This window comes from Xenopus laevis, chromosome 2S (genome assembly GCF_017654675.1).
Source record: "Xenopus laevis strain J_2021 chromosome 2S, Xenopus_laevis_v10.1, whole genome shotgun sequence".
Taxonomy (NCBI): Eukaryota; Metazoa; Chordata; class Amphibia; order Anura; family Pipidae; genus Xenopus; species Xenopus laevis.
This window is the reverse complement of record NC_054374.1, coordinates 166,644,852-166,661,476: the sequence shown is the minus strand read 5'-3', so window position 1 is coordinate 166,661,476 and position 16,625 is coordinate 166,644,852.

The following is a 16,625-nucleotide window of genomic DNA, read 5'->3' as shown; positions in this document are numbered from 1 at the left end:
AATTCGAGGTGTGACCACTAGTGATGGGCGAATTTATTCTCCAGGCGCGAATTCGTATCAAATTTGCGCGTTTCGCCGCCAGCGAATAAATTTGCGAAACGCCCGCAAAAATTCGCAGCAAAAATTCGCCGGCGTCAAAGATTTTTTTTTCGAAAAAACGGGCGCCGGCGTCAAAAACGAGACGCCAGCGCCGTTTCGCAATTTTTTTGCCGTTTCGCAAAATTCGCGATTTTTTCGGCAAAGCGAAAAGGCGCAAATTCGCCCATCACTAGTGACCACTTTCATTAACATGCTTAGCAACTCTTTACTCAATGTTACTCAATGGACATACTCCCACCAGTGTAGAAGGAAAGGAAGAGTTGAGCACCTATAAAGATACTAGTCTTGATTAAGGCCATGGGTGTCCAAAGAAAAATTTCCAGGGGGGTGGCAACAATGCAAAGGAATTGCACAAATTACTAATATTTTGGTTCCAGAATCTACAAAGCTTTTCTATAATACATAAAGTAGCACAAATTGCATACATAAAGCATTCTCATTCTGTTATTGACACTTTACCATCAATTGGATCATTCCAATTTGGCCCAGAATGTGGGTGGTCTCAGGTCTGCTCGTTTAATGACCTCTCCAAGCGAGCGGATATTGCAGTTTCTGGCCAGCTTAACTGTATTCAGTTGTACATTCACAGGGTTTGCACAAGAGACCAAACAACACACAGTTTACAAGGTTATATTGAATAACTGCTAGCCAGCCACAATACCTACACTCACATAATTCTGCACTACTGCAGCCATCAGTACCTTTGGAAATTTAGCAAGGTGGGTCTGTCCATCAGATAAAATAGCCAGCTTGCTAGTCTGTGCATAACCAAAGCCTTATATTGAAGAGAAATATTGAAGAGAAATAAAAATGTTCATGTGGACTGAGAGCGGACAAACTGATTATTAATCAACTTTTTAAAGCAACGAAAAACGTGTACAACAAATGTCCTTTACTTTGGCTGCCAACAACCTACTTTCTAGGTGGTTGGCGAAGGGGTAACATAATAACAAGAGTGTAGAATTGATGTTTAAGCATTCTGTTAAAGGGATAATGTCATGGGAAAAAAATGTTTTCAAAATGAATCAGTTAATAGTGCTGCTCCAGCAGAATTCTGCACTGAAATCCATTTCTCAAAAGAGCAAACAGATTTTTTATATTTAATTTTGAAATCTGACATGGGGCTAGACATTTTGTCAATTTCCCAGCTGCCCTTGGTCATGTGACTTGTGCTTGATCATGTGACTTGTGCCTGCACTTTAGGAGAGAAATGCTTTCTGGCAGGCTGCTGTTTTTCCTTCTCAATGTAACTGAATGTGTCTCAGTGGGACCTGGTTTTTACTATTGAGTGTTGTTCTTAGATCTACCAGGCAGCTGTTATCTTGTGTTAGGGAGATGCTATCTGGTTACCTTCCCATTGTTCTTTTGTTTGGCTGCTGGGGGGGGGGAAAGGGAGGGGGTGATATCACTCCAACTTGCAGTACAGCAGTAAAGAGTGATTGAAGTTTATCAGAGCACAAGTCACATGACCAGGGGCAGCTGGGAAATTGACAATATGTCTAACCTCATGTCAGATTTCAAAATTGAATATAAAAAAATCTGTTTGCTCTTTTGAGAAATGGATTTCAGTGCAGAATTCTGCTGGAGCAGCACTATTAACTGATTCATTTTGGAAAAAAAAATGTTTTCCCATGACAGTATCCTTTTAATTAGGGGTAAGCTGCATTATTACCAGAGTGGTGGTTTAGAATGGAAAGGGTTAAAAGATAAGAGTCATCCAAATAGAAGGAATGATAGTTCAGTACTTACACTGTGAAAAGGAATCGGCAAAGGCAGACTTTAAGCAGAAACAAAGAGGTAGAAGGAAAGGAGAGGGACTGAGGTTTAAATATATAGATCTATTAATATAAATCTAATATAGATATTTATAGCTATACAAATATATAGATATATTAAAGGGGAACTCCGGCTTCTAAACCAAAATTTGATAAAGAGGCCACATAATATAGAAACCCCTAATATACCCATCACAGTTACCTTCAAAAAGTATAAATAAATGGCATTTTCTATGCTGAAATCCAGCTGTGTAACAGTTCTTCTCTTTCTGCATCATTTGAAATCCTGGCAGGGAAGGAGGGACTAAACAAAATTGTAACAAATTCTCCACAGCTTACAGACAGCATGCAGGAACTACATAACCCACAATGCATTGCACTGCCATGTTCCTTTCCTTATTGAAATCACATGTGCAGGGAATTGTGGGGTTTGGAGGATGCAGGCTGGGGACAGATGCTGTTCATACAAAGTAACAGTAGTCAGACAGCTCAGCAAAGTAGTCAGACAGATCAGCAGGAGAGCAGGGGGCTGGGCTTAGGGAACTGTCAGAAACCATTAAAATCATGAAACGTCTTCATATTTTTTAATTGATGTATATTGCAAAGTTGCTGGAAATTATGTTTATTTTTCAATAAGCTTAAAGGAACAGTTCAGTGTGAAAATAAATTCACACTGAATAAATCCATAAAGAACGCTACTTCCAGCTCTCTAACTCTGAGTTAGTCAGTGACTCAGCATTCAGCTCAGATTCAAAAGCAACAGTTATGTCCCATGTGGCCCCCTCAAGTTACCAATCAGTGGAAAGCAAGAGAGCTGAAAAGCAGGAAGTAGTGTTCTGGCTATTATGTTACACATCCACTCACTCCAGCCTTTATACATTACATTTTTGCCTAACTAACTATATTAGATACATTTTCAGCCTATCTATTTACCCAGTTTTTATTTTTATACTGAACTGTTCCTTTAAGTTATGTTTTTGTGGAGTTCCCCTTTAATATTACAAATCTAGTATTAGAGATATAGCTATACAAATATATAGAGCAGTGAGGAGAAATAGGGATATTAGAAACTGAGAGGTGATTGTGGAGTAAATCATCAGAGAGAAAATATCAATATAAACATGAGAAGTGAATAGAGTTAAAAGAGTCAATGAGACAGTGGGACAAGGAACTGAAGGGGTCAATCTGCTTTGTGGCAAATGCCCTGGAGAAAATGGCTGTAGTATTTACACAACTATCTATTCAAAAGTTCCTTTATACTCTCTATCAGACACACAACACAAACACTTTGTCACATGCCCACCTGCTCTCATTTTCTTCTTCCTCACACAGAGGAGATGCAGAAAGTTTCCTGAGGGAAGGGGCAGAGCAGGATGTTTACTGAGGGAAAGGGTGGAGCAGGAAGTTTACCAATGGAAGGGGTGGAGCAGGAAGTTTACTGGGGGAAGGGGCAGAGCAGTTTGTTTACTGAAGGAAGGGAAGGAGCCAGGAGTTTACTAATGGAAGGGGTGGAGCAGGAAGTTTACTGAGGGAAGGGGTGGAGCAGGAAGTTTACTGAGGGAAGGGGCAGAGGAGAAAGTTTACTGAGGGAAGGGGCAAAGCAGGACATTTACTGAGGGAAGGGGCGGGGGTAAGACAGAACTGCACGAGAATAGGCAGCAAACTTGGCTGAATAGCTTTGGGATGGTCCATTTTTGAAGGGGTGCTAACTTCAGGATTTAAGCCTTGTGGCAGCTCTTCAATGGAAATCTTATAACAAAGAAAAAACAAAATGATAAGCCTTTGTGGGAATCAGTTGGCGTAGGGTCACCTCAATGCTTCAGGAGTGGCCTTCAGGATTTTCTAACCTCCCAGAAATACCTTACCAAAAACAAGCCAGACCAGCTATACAAATATGAGGAGAGGGAAGACAAGTTTTATACAGGGGCAAGACACTGACCCAAACACAGTGCTGCTTCCAGGCTCTTATAAGCATGAATAGTCCAGGACTTCTTTATAACTCAGCAATGGCTCCCTTGAAGCCATCACTCACCCCATACAATTCATTATTCCTTTCAGAGACCTGCAACTAGCATGAAGCATTGTTTTGTACTACAGGGAATTAAAAGTACAGCACCTTTTTGCCATAAAATTGCCTTTATTCCAAACACATGGCAAGACCTCAGATTATAGAGATGTTTCAAGCAGCTCTTGGCCTTTTGTCAAACTAAACTGGATTAAAGCTTTGTAAAAGGCCAAGAGTGACCTAAAACATCGTTGTAATCCAAGCTCTTGCCATGTGTTCAGAATAAAGGCAATTTTATGGGAATAAGGTGCTGTATGTTTTACTTTCTTTGGTCATTAGAATGGATTGTGGCCATTAGCAGTACATGCACCTCATATACAGGAGCATAATAGAGGGATATTAGAGCTGACACCAGGGGCAGAGAATTATAGAAGTTGATTGGCAGAAACAATGATGATAAATAAAAATGTAAGGACTAAGCTAAGAGGTGATATTGGTAACTTACTGTTGCACACATGAGCACATTATATGGGAACGCGAGTCATGGGTCTTGGGACTTGGATCCGATTGTGACCACCCTTGAAGTTTCACTTCTAAATACTGAGGATTTACCATCCCTGTGCCACACATTTTGTAAATGTATCTGTTTAGCATCAGTCTCCTTAACCCAGCGCTGATTTGCTCAATGCCAAATTTATTGTTTTTTTAACAAAATGACATGAGTGCTGCAGAGCATAGAGCTATTCCCAACATTATTTTACACATTCAAAGGAAAAAGAGTTGGAGAGCAACACAGTCATGCAAAAAGTTCCTGGGGTGCCAATTATGGACTATGACTGGCTATGTGGACTGGCAGCCTACCGGAGACTCTGTTTAACATTAACCTAGTTTTTATAGGACCAAAACTTGCCTCCAAGCCAAGAATCCAAAAATAAGCACCTGCTTTGAGGTCCTTGGGAGCAACATCCAAAGGGTTGGGGAGCAACATGTTCACAAGCCACCGGTTAGGGATCACTGGCATAAAGCCTTTGTGCTGAGTAGTGAGTCTTGGATTTGCGGTGATATTCCGAATTTCGCCATGTGCACCCATAAGAAAAAAGGCCAATTGACCCCTTAATGCATTTGAAGAGAAAAAGTCGCCATAAGAAAAAAAAAACCCCATTGACTTTAATGCATTAGGACAAAAAAGTTGCCATAAGAAAAAACTTCCATTGACTTTAATGCATTTGGAGAAAAAAGACGCCATAATAAAAAACGCCCATTGACTTTAAAGGAACAGTTCAGTATAAAAATAAAAACTAGGTAAATAAATAGGCTGTGCAAAATAAAAAATGTATCTAATATAGTTAGTTAGTCAAAAATATAATGTATAAAGGCTGGAGTGACTGGATGTGTAACATAATAGCCAGAACACTACTTCCTGCTTTTCAGCTCTCTAACTCTGAGTTAGTCAGTGACTATAAGGGGGGCCACATGGGACATAACTGTTCAGTGAGTTTGTAATTGATCCTCAGCATTCAGCTCAGATTCAAAAGCAACAGATATGACCCCTCAAGTCTCTGATTGGTTACTGCCTGGTAACCAGGGTCACCAGCCAGTGGAAAGCAAGAGAGCTGAAAAGCAGGAAGTAGTGTTCTGTTATGTGAGACATCCAGTCACTCCAGCCTTTATACATTACATTTTTGACTAACTAACTATATTAGATACATTTTTTATTTTGCACAGCCTATTTATTTACCCAGTTTTTATTTTTATACTGAACTGTTCCTTTAAAGTCAATTGGCGTTTTTTTCTTATGGCGTGTTTATTTTTATACTGAACAATTCCTTTAATGCATTTGGAGAAAAAAGAGACCAACCCCCAGTGCTCTATACAGAGGGCTAAAAGTGCATCTTTTTGGAATCAAGCACATCCCCCCTGTTTCACCCCTCATTGAGTTACTGTCTGACTGTTTGGCCTGTGGACTAAGTGTTCAGATCACCCAAGTTCAACTGTGAAATGTGAGAAGCCGTTGGCATAACTAAGACATGTATGGGATAAAATAGGGAAACTAGTAGAACCAGATTTCTATTATGTTTCCAGGAACCATTGCCAAATGAGAGAAACCAGTTGGACCAGTGGGACATGATTGTATGGAAATAGCACATGAAAGTGAGACATTAATTATTAGATTCACCTTCACTGGCAAATCAACTTGCGGTTTGATTCAGTGCCAGACTCAGTAATGGCGCTACTAATTGGCTTCCCTCCCATCCTTTTGTATGTGTTTTTACCTACAGCACCTATAGTACCCCATTAGAACAGCCTACAGCACTGTATGGCCAACAGGACTTGGGGGATTTCCCCATTAGGAGTCACTGCCAGGCTGCTGAGTTTGGATAGAGGGAAACCAGGAAGGGATCAGTGATCGATCATCAATAGGAATAAACAGGCCAGAAGGTCAGGGTGGGCACCATGGATCCACCAGTTTTGGTTCCATACAGTTTGTGTCATAACTTTATCCTAATGTGTCACAGTGACAATAATGGGAATGGCGTCTTCTTTGTCCCCGTGTTACTGTAACATCGTCACACCTTGAGGAGATGCCCAAAGCCTTGTTGAAGGAGAATACAGATCTGTGTCCTTAAAGTTACCCACAACGAACCTTCTAGAAATAACCCCAAGGGGCTCAGCTTACTGCCCTATCCACCCTACATGGTTAAACCTTGGTGAATCTCACCCTCCTAAATTTGAAAGAAGGGTTAATTCAGGAAAAGTGATTTTTATACCCTATTTAACAATTGCGGTGGGGACAACGTGTGGGAGATATGTGTCCTCTGACATGCCCCTAGTTTGTATGTGTAAGGGACCCTGAGTTCTAGGTGTAGCAACTCCCCTTTGTATTTGGACACCTTAGTTGTCCTTTAATTAACCCATGCAGCTAGATCCCTTTGCCTGGGTCCATATGTTTTAAGGTTTGCCCACTAGATGGCAGCATGTAAAAGTATGAAAGGGTTTAGCCCCATGTGCTAAAGGTCTTTCCTGCAGGGTTTCTACGTTGGAGGTTTTCCAGACAAATTGGGCTAATAATTTAAGGCCCAGGCGGTTTTTGAAACTAAAAACTAGATTTGTACAGATTTGAGTCTTTGGCTAGTTTGTAGTTTAGAAACCGGCCAATGTTTTGTCTCCCAATGCATGTTGGGTAATGTCATTTTTGTGTCACAATTTGCCAACTGTAATGTAAGACTACAATACCCAGCATGCAATGGGACTGACTTGTGTAGAAGTCGGGAGTTACCAGATTTTGGGCTCTGTACCCCAGTCTCCCGTTCCTCTTAAGCATTCTCACATTTTCCTCAACTTTTTCCTTAATTTCAGACAATTTTGGGGCAAACCAGATGTCATATTGTACTATTTTCGGGCTAATTTTGAAAAGCCTTTTGGCTAGTTTTGGCCTGGTTTTGAGGTTATATGTACGAACATAGAATTGGAAAAGCAAAGAACACTCGCTATTCCTTTAATCTTGCACTAACACCCAGATAGACCAAATCTGGTCAAATTTCTCCGGAGAGCCTCTTTAGTAGTATGTAATCTTATATAAAGGAAGATATTGACTGACTAGATGAAGCCATTGACGGGCTCTGAGTGCTAAGCTTGATTTCCATCTCATTGCTATTAATCTTTTGGCCTGTATGAACAAAAAGGTCAGTAAATGCTTTTCAGCTATAGAGGGAGCAATGTCTCCAATTTGGTTAAAGGGATACTGTCATGGGGATAATTTTTTTTCAAAATGAATCAGTTAATAGCGCTGCTCCAGCAGAATTCTGCACTGAAATCCATTTATCAAAAGAGCAAACAGATTTTTTATATTCAATTTTGAAATCTGACATTTTGTCAATTTCCCAGCTGCCCCTGGTCATGTGACTTGTGCCTGCACTTTAGGAGAGAAATGCTTTCTGGCAGGCTGCTGTTTTTCCTTCTCAATGTAACTGAATGTGTCTCAGTGAGACCTGGATTGTACTATTGAGTGTTGTTCTTAGATCTACCAGGCAGCTGTTATCTTGTGTTAGGGAGCTGCTATCTGGTTACCTTCCCATTGTTCTGTTGTTTGGCTGCTGGGGGGAAAGGGAGGGGGTGATATCAGTCCAACTTGCAGTACAGCAGTAAAGAGAGACTGAAGTTTATCAGATCACAAGCCCCATGTCAGATTTCAAAATTGAATATAAAAAAATCAGTTTGCTCTTTTGAGAATTGGATTTCAGTGCAGAATTCTGCTGGAGCAGCACTATTAACTGATTCATTTGGAAAAAAAATGTTTTTCCCATGTTTTTTTTTACTGATTTAGTTTGGGCCAACTGAAGTGTTGTTTGAGTGGCTCAGCAAGTCCAGTTGTTTTAGATTGACCTATATTAGATATACCATGGCCTGGATGAATGAAAATCTTCATAGTCATGCGCCAGTCACAGAGAAAATGAGAAATAAAGGATTCTGGGAGTTGCACAGGTGGAGCCAAATGTGACTGTCCACTTATATTAGTATTGCAAGGGTTAAAACAGCCACCCATAGTGGAAGAGTTGCTGCACAGGGATAACAGGGCTTCCCCCATATACACTTGTATATATATATATCATATAAATATATATTCTTGGAAACCAAAGGGCTGAGCCATGAATCAAATAACCTGCGTATAATCTAATTACCTGCTTATAATCTAATAGCTATGCAGCCAAGGAGAAGCTGGAGGAAAGGGGTTAAAGAAGGATAAAGAAGATAAATGAATACGGGGGGGGAGGGGGAGAAGGTTGATTAGGAGAAAGGGACAGATACAAACAAGAGGGGGTTCAGGCTTCCCCCCAGTAATAGGGTTAGATGTGCTATTTAAGGAAGTCTATGAATCATGAGAGAAACAGCAGAGGACTCCGATGGGACGTCATTGAGGGAAAATACAATAAATCCAACAAGGTCAGAATGAGTAGAAATCTAACAGAGAAGCCCCTTGGGGACCACTGTATTCTGGAAAGGGTTTTTCTACTGCTGAGAGATTCCATCTCCTTAAAGGGCACCTATCCCATTTAATATATTTCCCCAAGCAGAGGTTCAGGCTCAGATCTGGGCCGGCAGGGCCCTTAAGAGCCTGGGGCCCACCCTGTTCAGGCTAATAGTACAGTTTTTTAGAATGCTGAGCCCCCCAAATCAGGATGGAGCTCTTGGTAGAGTCCTGCACAGGTCCAATTGGAAGGACTGGTGCCGACCCAGACCATAACCTGACCAAAACCCACCACCCAACCCCAACCCAGAGCCACTACCCGACACCGACCCTATAAGTTAAACTTACCTTCCGACTCGGTACCTGTGAAGTGGAAAGTGACATCACTCCAGTGCCCATTCATCCGGATACGTTCCTGGACTACCCACATGATCAGGGAATCAGGAATTCTCTACCCAGAACCTGACTGCTTTATGGGTATTCTGTATGCACCCAACCCAATGCAGGGCTTTAGCTCTTGGTGTGCTGGGGGCACACATGCATATAATGTCATAAAGTCACCCTGCTATAGTTCCAGGGGTACCCAGGGTACAAATAATCACTCACCCCAAATCTCCCCCTAACTGACCTTCAGACTGGGCCCCCTTAGCTCATAACAAGGTTACAGATATATAGAAACATTGGGGTGTCACCCTGCTATAGTTCCAGGGGTACCCAGGGTACAAATAATCACTCACCCCAAATCTCCCCCTAACTGACCTTCAGACTGGGCCCCCTTAGCTCATAACAAGGTTACAGATATATAGAAACATTGGGGTGTCACCCTGCTATAGTTCCAGGGGTACCCAGGGTACAAATAAGCACTCACCCCAAATCTCCCTCTAACTGACCTTCAGACTGGGCCCCCTTAGCTCATAACAAGGTTACAGATATATAGAAACATTGGGGTGTCACCCTGCTATAGTTCCAGGGGTACCCAGGGTACAAATAAACACTCACCCCAAATCTCCCCCTAACTGACCTTCAGACTGGGCCCCCTTAGCTCATAACAAGGTTACAGATATATAGAAACATTGGGGTAACAGTCACCCTGCTATAGTTCCAGGGGTACCCAGGGTACAAATAAACACTCACCCAAAATCTCCCCCTAACTGACCTTCAGACTGGGCCCCCTTAGCTCATAACAAGGTTACAGATATATAGAAACATTGGGGTGTCACCCTGCTATAGTTCCAGGGGTACCCAGGGTACAAATAAGCACTCACCCCAAATCTCCCCCTAACTGACCTTCAGACTGGACCCCCTTAGCTCATAACAAGGTTACAGATATATAGAAACATTGGGGTAACAGTCACCCTGCTATAGTTCCAGGGGTACCCAGGGTACAAATAAACACTCACCCCAAATCTCCTCCAAACTGACCTTCAGACTGGGCCCCCTTAGCTCATAACAAGGTTACAGATATATAGAAACATTGGGGTGTCACCCTGCTATAGTTCCAGGGGTACCCAGGGTACAAATAAACACTCACCCCAAATCTCCTCCAAACTGACCTTCAGGCTGGGCCCCCTTGCCACTGTTTTAAGCCCCTAGAGAGTTCCACCCAACAGTTTGGAGACCACCATGTGACATTTTACGGGTTACTTAATGCCCATAAGTTCGCTCACTTGCTGTTCATGGGATCAGGCTGGATGGGGATATTGAAGTTCCAGGCAGAATGAATAAATTCAAATACCTTTTGTGAATGATTTTGCACCCAGACTAGGACTTGGCATAAATAAGACCTAAAGTGTTGAAATTGGATGTAATGGTTTGGCAGAAGGGTGAAACATTTATCATTTATTATTAAATCATAAAGTGCTAAAAATGTTGCCTTCACACTGTGGAGTGTGGAACGTGCCAGGCTACACTCTATAATAAAGGGGCAGACATGTAGCCCTCCCATCCCTAATTTGTGCATCTCCAGATACTTCTCTCTGCCCAGAGAACTTTATTTCTAATGCAGCACAAATGTCCCCTGTTGTCTCTCTGTGGATCCGTCTCTTTTACTCAGTGATGCAGTTCCTCTGTCACTCACCAGATGGTGTTCTCTCTCTCTCTCTCTCTCTCACTACATTTATCATGAATCACTATTTCTGATCTCTATACAACACCATCACATTGCACTTTATTAAGATTAATATCAGTCCTTTGCACTAGGGTCCATTTACCAGGAGCCATTAGCCCTGTCGGTATGTATTTGGGGCGCAGGATGAACCCAGAGAAAACCCAAACAGCCACAAAACATTTGCACCCCTTGCAGACAATTGGAATTGAACTAAGGAGCCCAATTCTGTGAAGCAGAGGTGCTACTCCCAGAGCCACTGTGCTGCTTAGGGTTCCCCTCTGATATATGTGAATCTTAATAATACATAGAATTCTCATCCCAGTTTAATAACATTCCCTGTATGAGCCTGGTTACCCACTAGGGACTTGCCTAGAGCCCTCCTAGTTTCAAGAGTTGTCCACTCTGCTTGCAGCTTTTTTGTTGCCATTGTCTGTTCCAAGGCTGCCTCTTATGTTACCAAATTGCTACAACTGAGCAAAACATAAATAAAAACTTTGATTCTCATCTGGCTTCAAAATAACTGTAAAGGGTCTGGGACTGTCTGACTGGGTCTGGGAGGGAGTGAATGAGGGAAGGCGGCAGGACCAAGGCTACGACTAAGCTGAGCAAATCAGTAGCTACTACTCTCTAGTCAACTCATCATTACTGCATTGATCTTACTGGCAAGTCTGGGGTTAATGGAGCACTCATTGGTCACTTCTACAGTGATTTACTGGCATGTCTGGGGTTAATGGCATGCTCATAATTACGCCCCTGCCCAAAAGTACAGCTTTGCCTTAGTCTTAATCCAGCTCGTGTATCATGTGCTGCAAAAGTGTCCTAATCAACTGTCAGACAGGGACAGACACAATGACAGTTACACAGAACTATAAACCCAGTGAGAATGAGGAATGAATGGATATTGGGAAGTTGTATCAGGAGTCAGAGGCAGCAGTGCAGAGAAGAGAAAGGGACAGACACAATGACAGTTACACAGAACTATAAACCCAGTGAGAATGAGGAATGAATGGATATTGGGAAGTTGTATCAGGAGTCAGAGGCAGCAGTGCAGAGAAAGGGACAGACACAATGACAGTTACACAGAACTATAAACCCAGTGAGAATGAGGAATGAATGGATATTGGGAAGTTGTATCAGGAGTCAGAGGCAGCAGTGCAGAGAAAGGGACAGACACAATGACAGTTACACAGAACTATAAACCCAGTGAGAATGAGGAATGAATGGATATTGGGAAGTTGTATCAGGAGTCAGAAGCAGCAGTGCAGAGAAGAGAAAGGGACAGACACAATGACAGTTACACAGAACTATAAACCCAGTGAGAATGAGGAATGAATGGATATTGGGAAGTTGTATCAGGAGTCAGAGGCAGCAGTGCAGAGAAGAGAAAGGGACAGGCACAATGACAGTTACACAGAACTATAAACCCAGTGAGAATGAGGAATGAATGGATATTGGGAAGTTGTATCAGGAGTCAGAAGCAGCAGTGCAGAGAAGAGAAAGGGACAGACACAATGACAGTTACACAGAACTATAAACCCAGTGAGAATGAGGAATGAATGGATATTGGGAAGTTGTATCAGGAGTCAGAGGCAGCAGTGCAGAGAAAGGGACAGACACAATGACAGTTACACAGAACTATAAACCCAGTGAGAATGAGGAATGAATGGATATTGGGAAGTTGTATCAGGAGTCAGAGGCAGCAGTGCAGAGAAGAGAAAGGGACAGGCACAATGACAGTTACACAGAACTATAAACCCAGTGAGAATGAGGAATGAATGGATATTGGGAAGTTGTATCAGGAGTCAGAAGCAGCAGTGCAGAGAAGAGAAAGGGACAGACACAATGACAGTTACACAGAACTATAAACCCAGTGAGAATGAGGAATGAATGGATATTGGGAAGTTGTATCAGGAGTCAGAAGCAGCAGTGCAGAGAAGAGAAAGGGACAGACACAATGACAGTTACACAGAACTATAAACCCAGTGAGAATGAGGAATGAATGGATATTGGGAAGTTGTATCAGGAGTCAGAAGCAGCAGTGCAGAGAAGAGAAAGGGACAGACACAATGACAGTTACACAGAACTATAAACCCAGTGAGAATGAGGAATGAATGGATATTGGGAAGTTGTATCAGGAGTCAGAAGCAGCAGTGCAGAGAAAGGGACAGACACAATGACAGTTACACAGAACTATAAACCCAGTGAGAATGAGGAATGAATGGATATTGGGAAGTTGTATCAGGAGTCAGAGGCAGCAGTGCAGAGAAGAGAAAGGGACAGACACAATGACAGTTACACAGAACTATAAACCCAGTGAGAATGAGGAATGAATGGATATTGGGAAGTTGTATCAGGAGTCAGAAGCAGCAGTGCAGAGTAGAGAAAGGGACAGACACAATGACAGTTACACAGAACTATAAACCCAGTGAGAATGAGGAATGAATGGATATTGGGAAGTTGTATCAGGAGTCAGAGGCAGCAGTGCAGAGAAAGGGACAGACACAATGACAGTTACACAGAACTATAAACCCAGTGAGAATGAGGAATGAATGGATATTGGGAAGTTGTATCAGGAGTCAGAGGCAGCAGTGCAGAGAAAGGGACAGACACAATGACAGTTACACAGAACTATAAACCCAGTGAGAATGAGGAATGAATGGATATTGGGAAGTTGTATCAGGAGTCAGAAGCAGCAGTGCAGAGAAGAGAAAGGGACAGACACAATGACAGTTACACAGAACTATAAACCCAGTGAGAATGAGGAATGAATGGATATTGGGAAGTTGTATCAGGAGTCAGAAGCAGCAGTGCAGAGAAAGGGACAGACACAATGACAGTTACACAGAACTATAAACCCAGTGAGAATGAGGAATGAATGGATATTGGGAAGTTGTATCAGGAGTCAGAGGCGAATTGGGGGGGCAGAGAATAAATTCAAAATACTGAACACAATTGAAAAAAGGGATTATTTGTGGTTTTCAGATTGAGGATTTGTGAAGGCAAACTTTCCCTTTAATCAATACATTAAACAGACTTTCCAGTGATGGAAAGGAATTGTGTGATTTATTTCTCTGCTTAGTCAGACAAGCTCTGGTCATTGATCATGGGCTGTAATTTATGTCAGGAGTCAGGTTTGCCGGTGGATGAGGAATAATTACAGTGACTGGCGATTATTTCTGTGTCAGTTGGAGATTCTCCTGCGGGGGCACAAGTGATATCCCAGTGGTGCTGAGGGTGTTGCACTGACACTTGATCCCACTTCTACCCAAAATCATGGGGTGGCAGAAGAGGCTCAGGATTTGGGGGGGGGGGGTCTTTAGGCTCCAAAAGTCATGCCCTTGTTAACAGACACAAATAACTTACAATCTAAATGGGAACATCTAACTGCTGCCACTCAAAATATCTGATACATAAATGTCAAGATTGGAACACAGACCATTTTCATTGGAGAATTCACTGTTATACAGATAGCTAGAATCTCAGCTGCCATAAAGCAGGACAGGACTGCTGCTTACAATGTGGATCAGATAGGATCTGTGCAGCCACTGGGACAGAATGTTCTGTTATACAGATAGAATCTCAGCTGCCATAAAGCAGGACAGGACTGCTGCTTACAATGGGGATCAGATAGGATCTGTGCAGTCACTGGGACAGAATGTTCTGTTATACAGATAGCTAGAATCTCAGCTGCCATAAAGCAGGACAGGACTGCTGCTTACAATGGGGATCAGATAGGATCTGTGCAGCCACTGGGACAGAATGTTCTGTTATACAGATAGCTAGAATCTCAGCTGCCATAAAGCAGGACAGGACTGCTGCTTACAATGGGGATCAGATAGGATCTGTGCAGTCACTGGGACAGAATGTTCTGTTATACAGATAGCTAGAATCTCAGCTGCCATAAAGCAGGACAGGAGTGCTGCTTACAATGGGGATCAGATAGGAACTGTGCAGCCACTGGGACAGAATGTTCTGTTATACAGATAGCTAGAATCTCAGCTGCCATAAAGCAGGACAGGACTGCTGCTTCCAATGGGGATCAGATAGGATCTGTGCAGCCACTGGGACAGAATGTTCTGTTATACAGATAGCTAGAATCTCAGCTGCCATAAAGCAGGACAGGACTGCTGCTTACAATGGGGATCAGATAGGATCTGTGCAGCCACTGGGACAGAATGTTCTGTTATACAGATAGCTAGAATCTCAGCTGCCATAAAGCAGGACAGGACTGCTGCTTACAATGGGGATCAGATAGGATCTGTGCAGCCACTGGGACAGAATGTTCTGTTATACAGATAGCTAGAATCTCAGCTGCCATAAAGCAGGACAGGACTGCTGCTTACAATGGGGATCAGATAGGATCTATGCAGCCACTGGGACAGAATGTTCTGTTATACAGATAGCTAGAATCTCAGCTGCCATAAAGCAGGACAGGACTGCTGCTTACAATGGGGGATCAGATAGGATCTGTGCAGCCACTGGGACAGAATGTTCTGTTATACAGATAGCTAGAATCTCAGCTGCCATAAAGCAGGACAGGACTGCTGCTTCCAATGGGGATCAGATAGGATCTGTGCAGCCACTGGGACAGAATGTTCTGTTATACAGATAGCTAGAATCTCAGCTGCCATAAAGCAGGACAGGACTGCTGCTTACAATGGGGATCAGATAGGATCTGTGCAGCCACTGGGACAGAATGTTCTGTTATACAGATAGCTAGAATCTCAGCTGCCATAAAGCAGGACAGGACTGCTGCTTACAATGGGGATCAGATAGGATCTGTGCAGCCACTGGGACAGAATGTTCTGTTATACAGATAGCTAGAATCTCAGCTGCCATAAAGCAGGACAGGACTGCTGCTTACAATGGGGATCAGATAGGATCTATGCAGCCACTGGGACAGAATGTTCTGTTATACAGATAGCTAGAATCTCAGCTGCCATAAAGCAGGACAGGACTGCTGCTTACAATGGGGGATCAGATAGGATCTGTGCAGCCACTGGGACAGAATGTTCTGTTATACAGATAGCTAGAATCTCAGCTGCCATAAAGCAGGACAGGACTGCTGCTTACAATGGGGATCAGATAGGATCTGTGCAGCCACTGGGACAGAATGTTGTGTTATACAGATAGCTAGAATCTCAGCTGCCATAAAGCAGGACAGGACTGCTGCTTACAATGGGGATCAGATAGGATCTGTGCAGCCACTGGGACAGAATGCTCTGTTATACAGATAGCTAGAATCTCAGCTGCCATAAAGCAGGACAGGACTGCTGCTTACAATGGGGATCAGATAGGATCTATGCAGCCACTGGGACAGAATGTTCTGTTATACAGATAGCTAGAATCTCAGCTGCCATAAAGCAGGACAGGACTGCTGCTTACAATGGGGGATCAGATAGGATCTGTGCAGCCACTGGGACAGAATGTTCTGTTATACAGATAGCTAGAATCTCAGCTGCCATAAAGCAGGACAGGACTGCTGCTTACAATGGGGATCAGATAGGATCTGTGCAGCCACTGGGACAGAATGTTGTGTTATACAGATAGCTAGAATCTCAGCTGCCATAAAGCAGGACAGGACTGCTGCTTACAATGGGGATCAGATAGGATCTGTGCAGCCACTGGGACAGAATGCTCTGTTATACAGATAGCTAGAATCTCAGCTGCCAT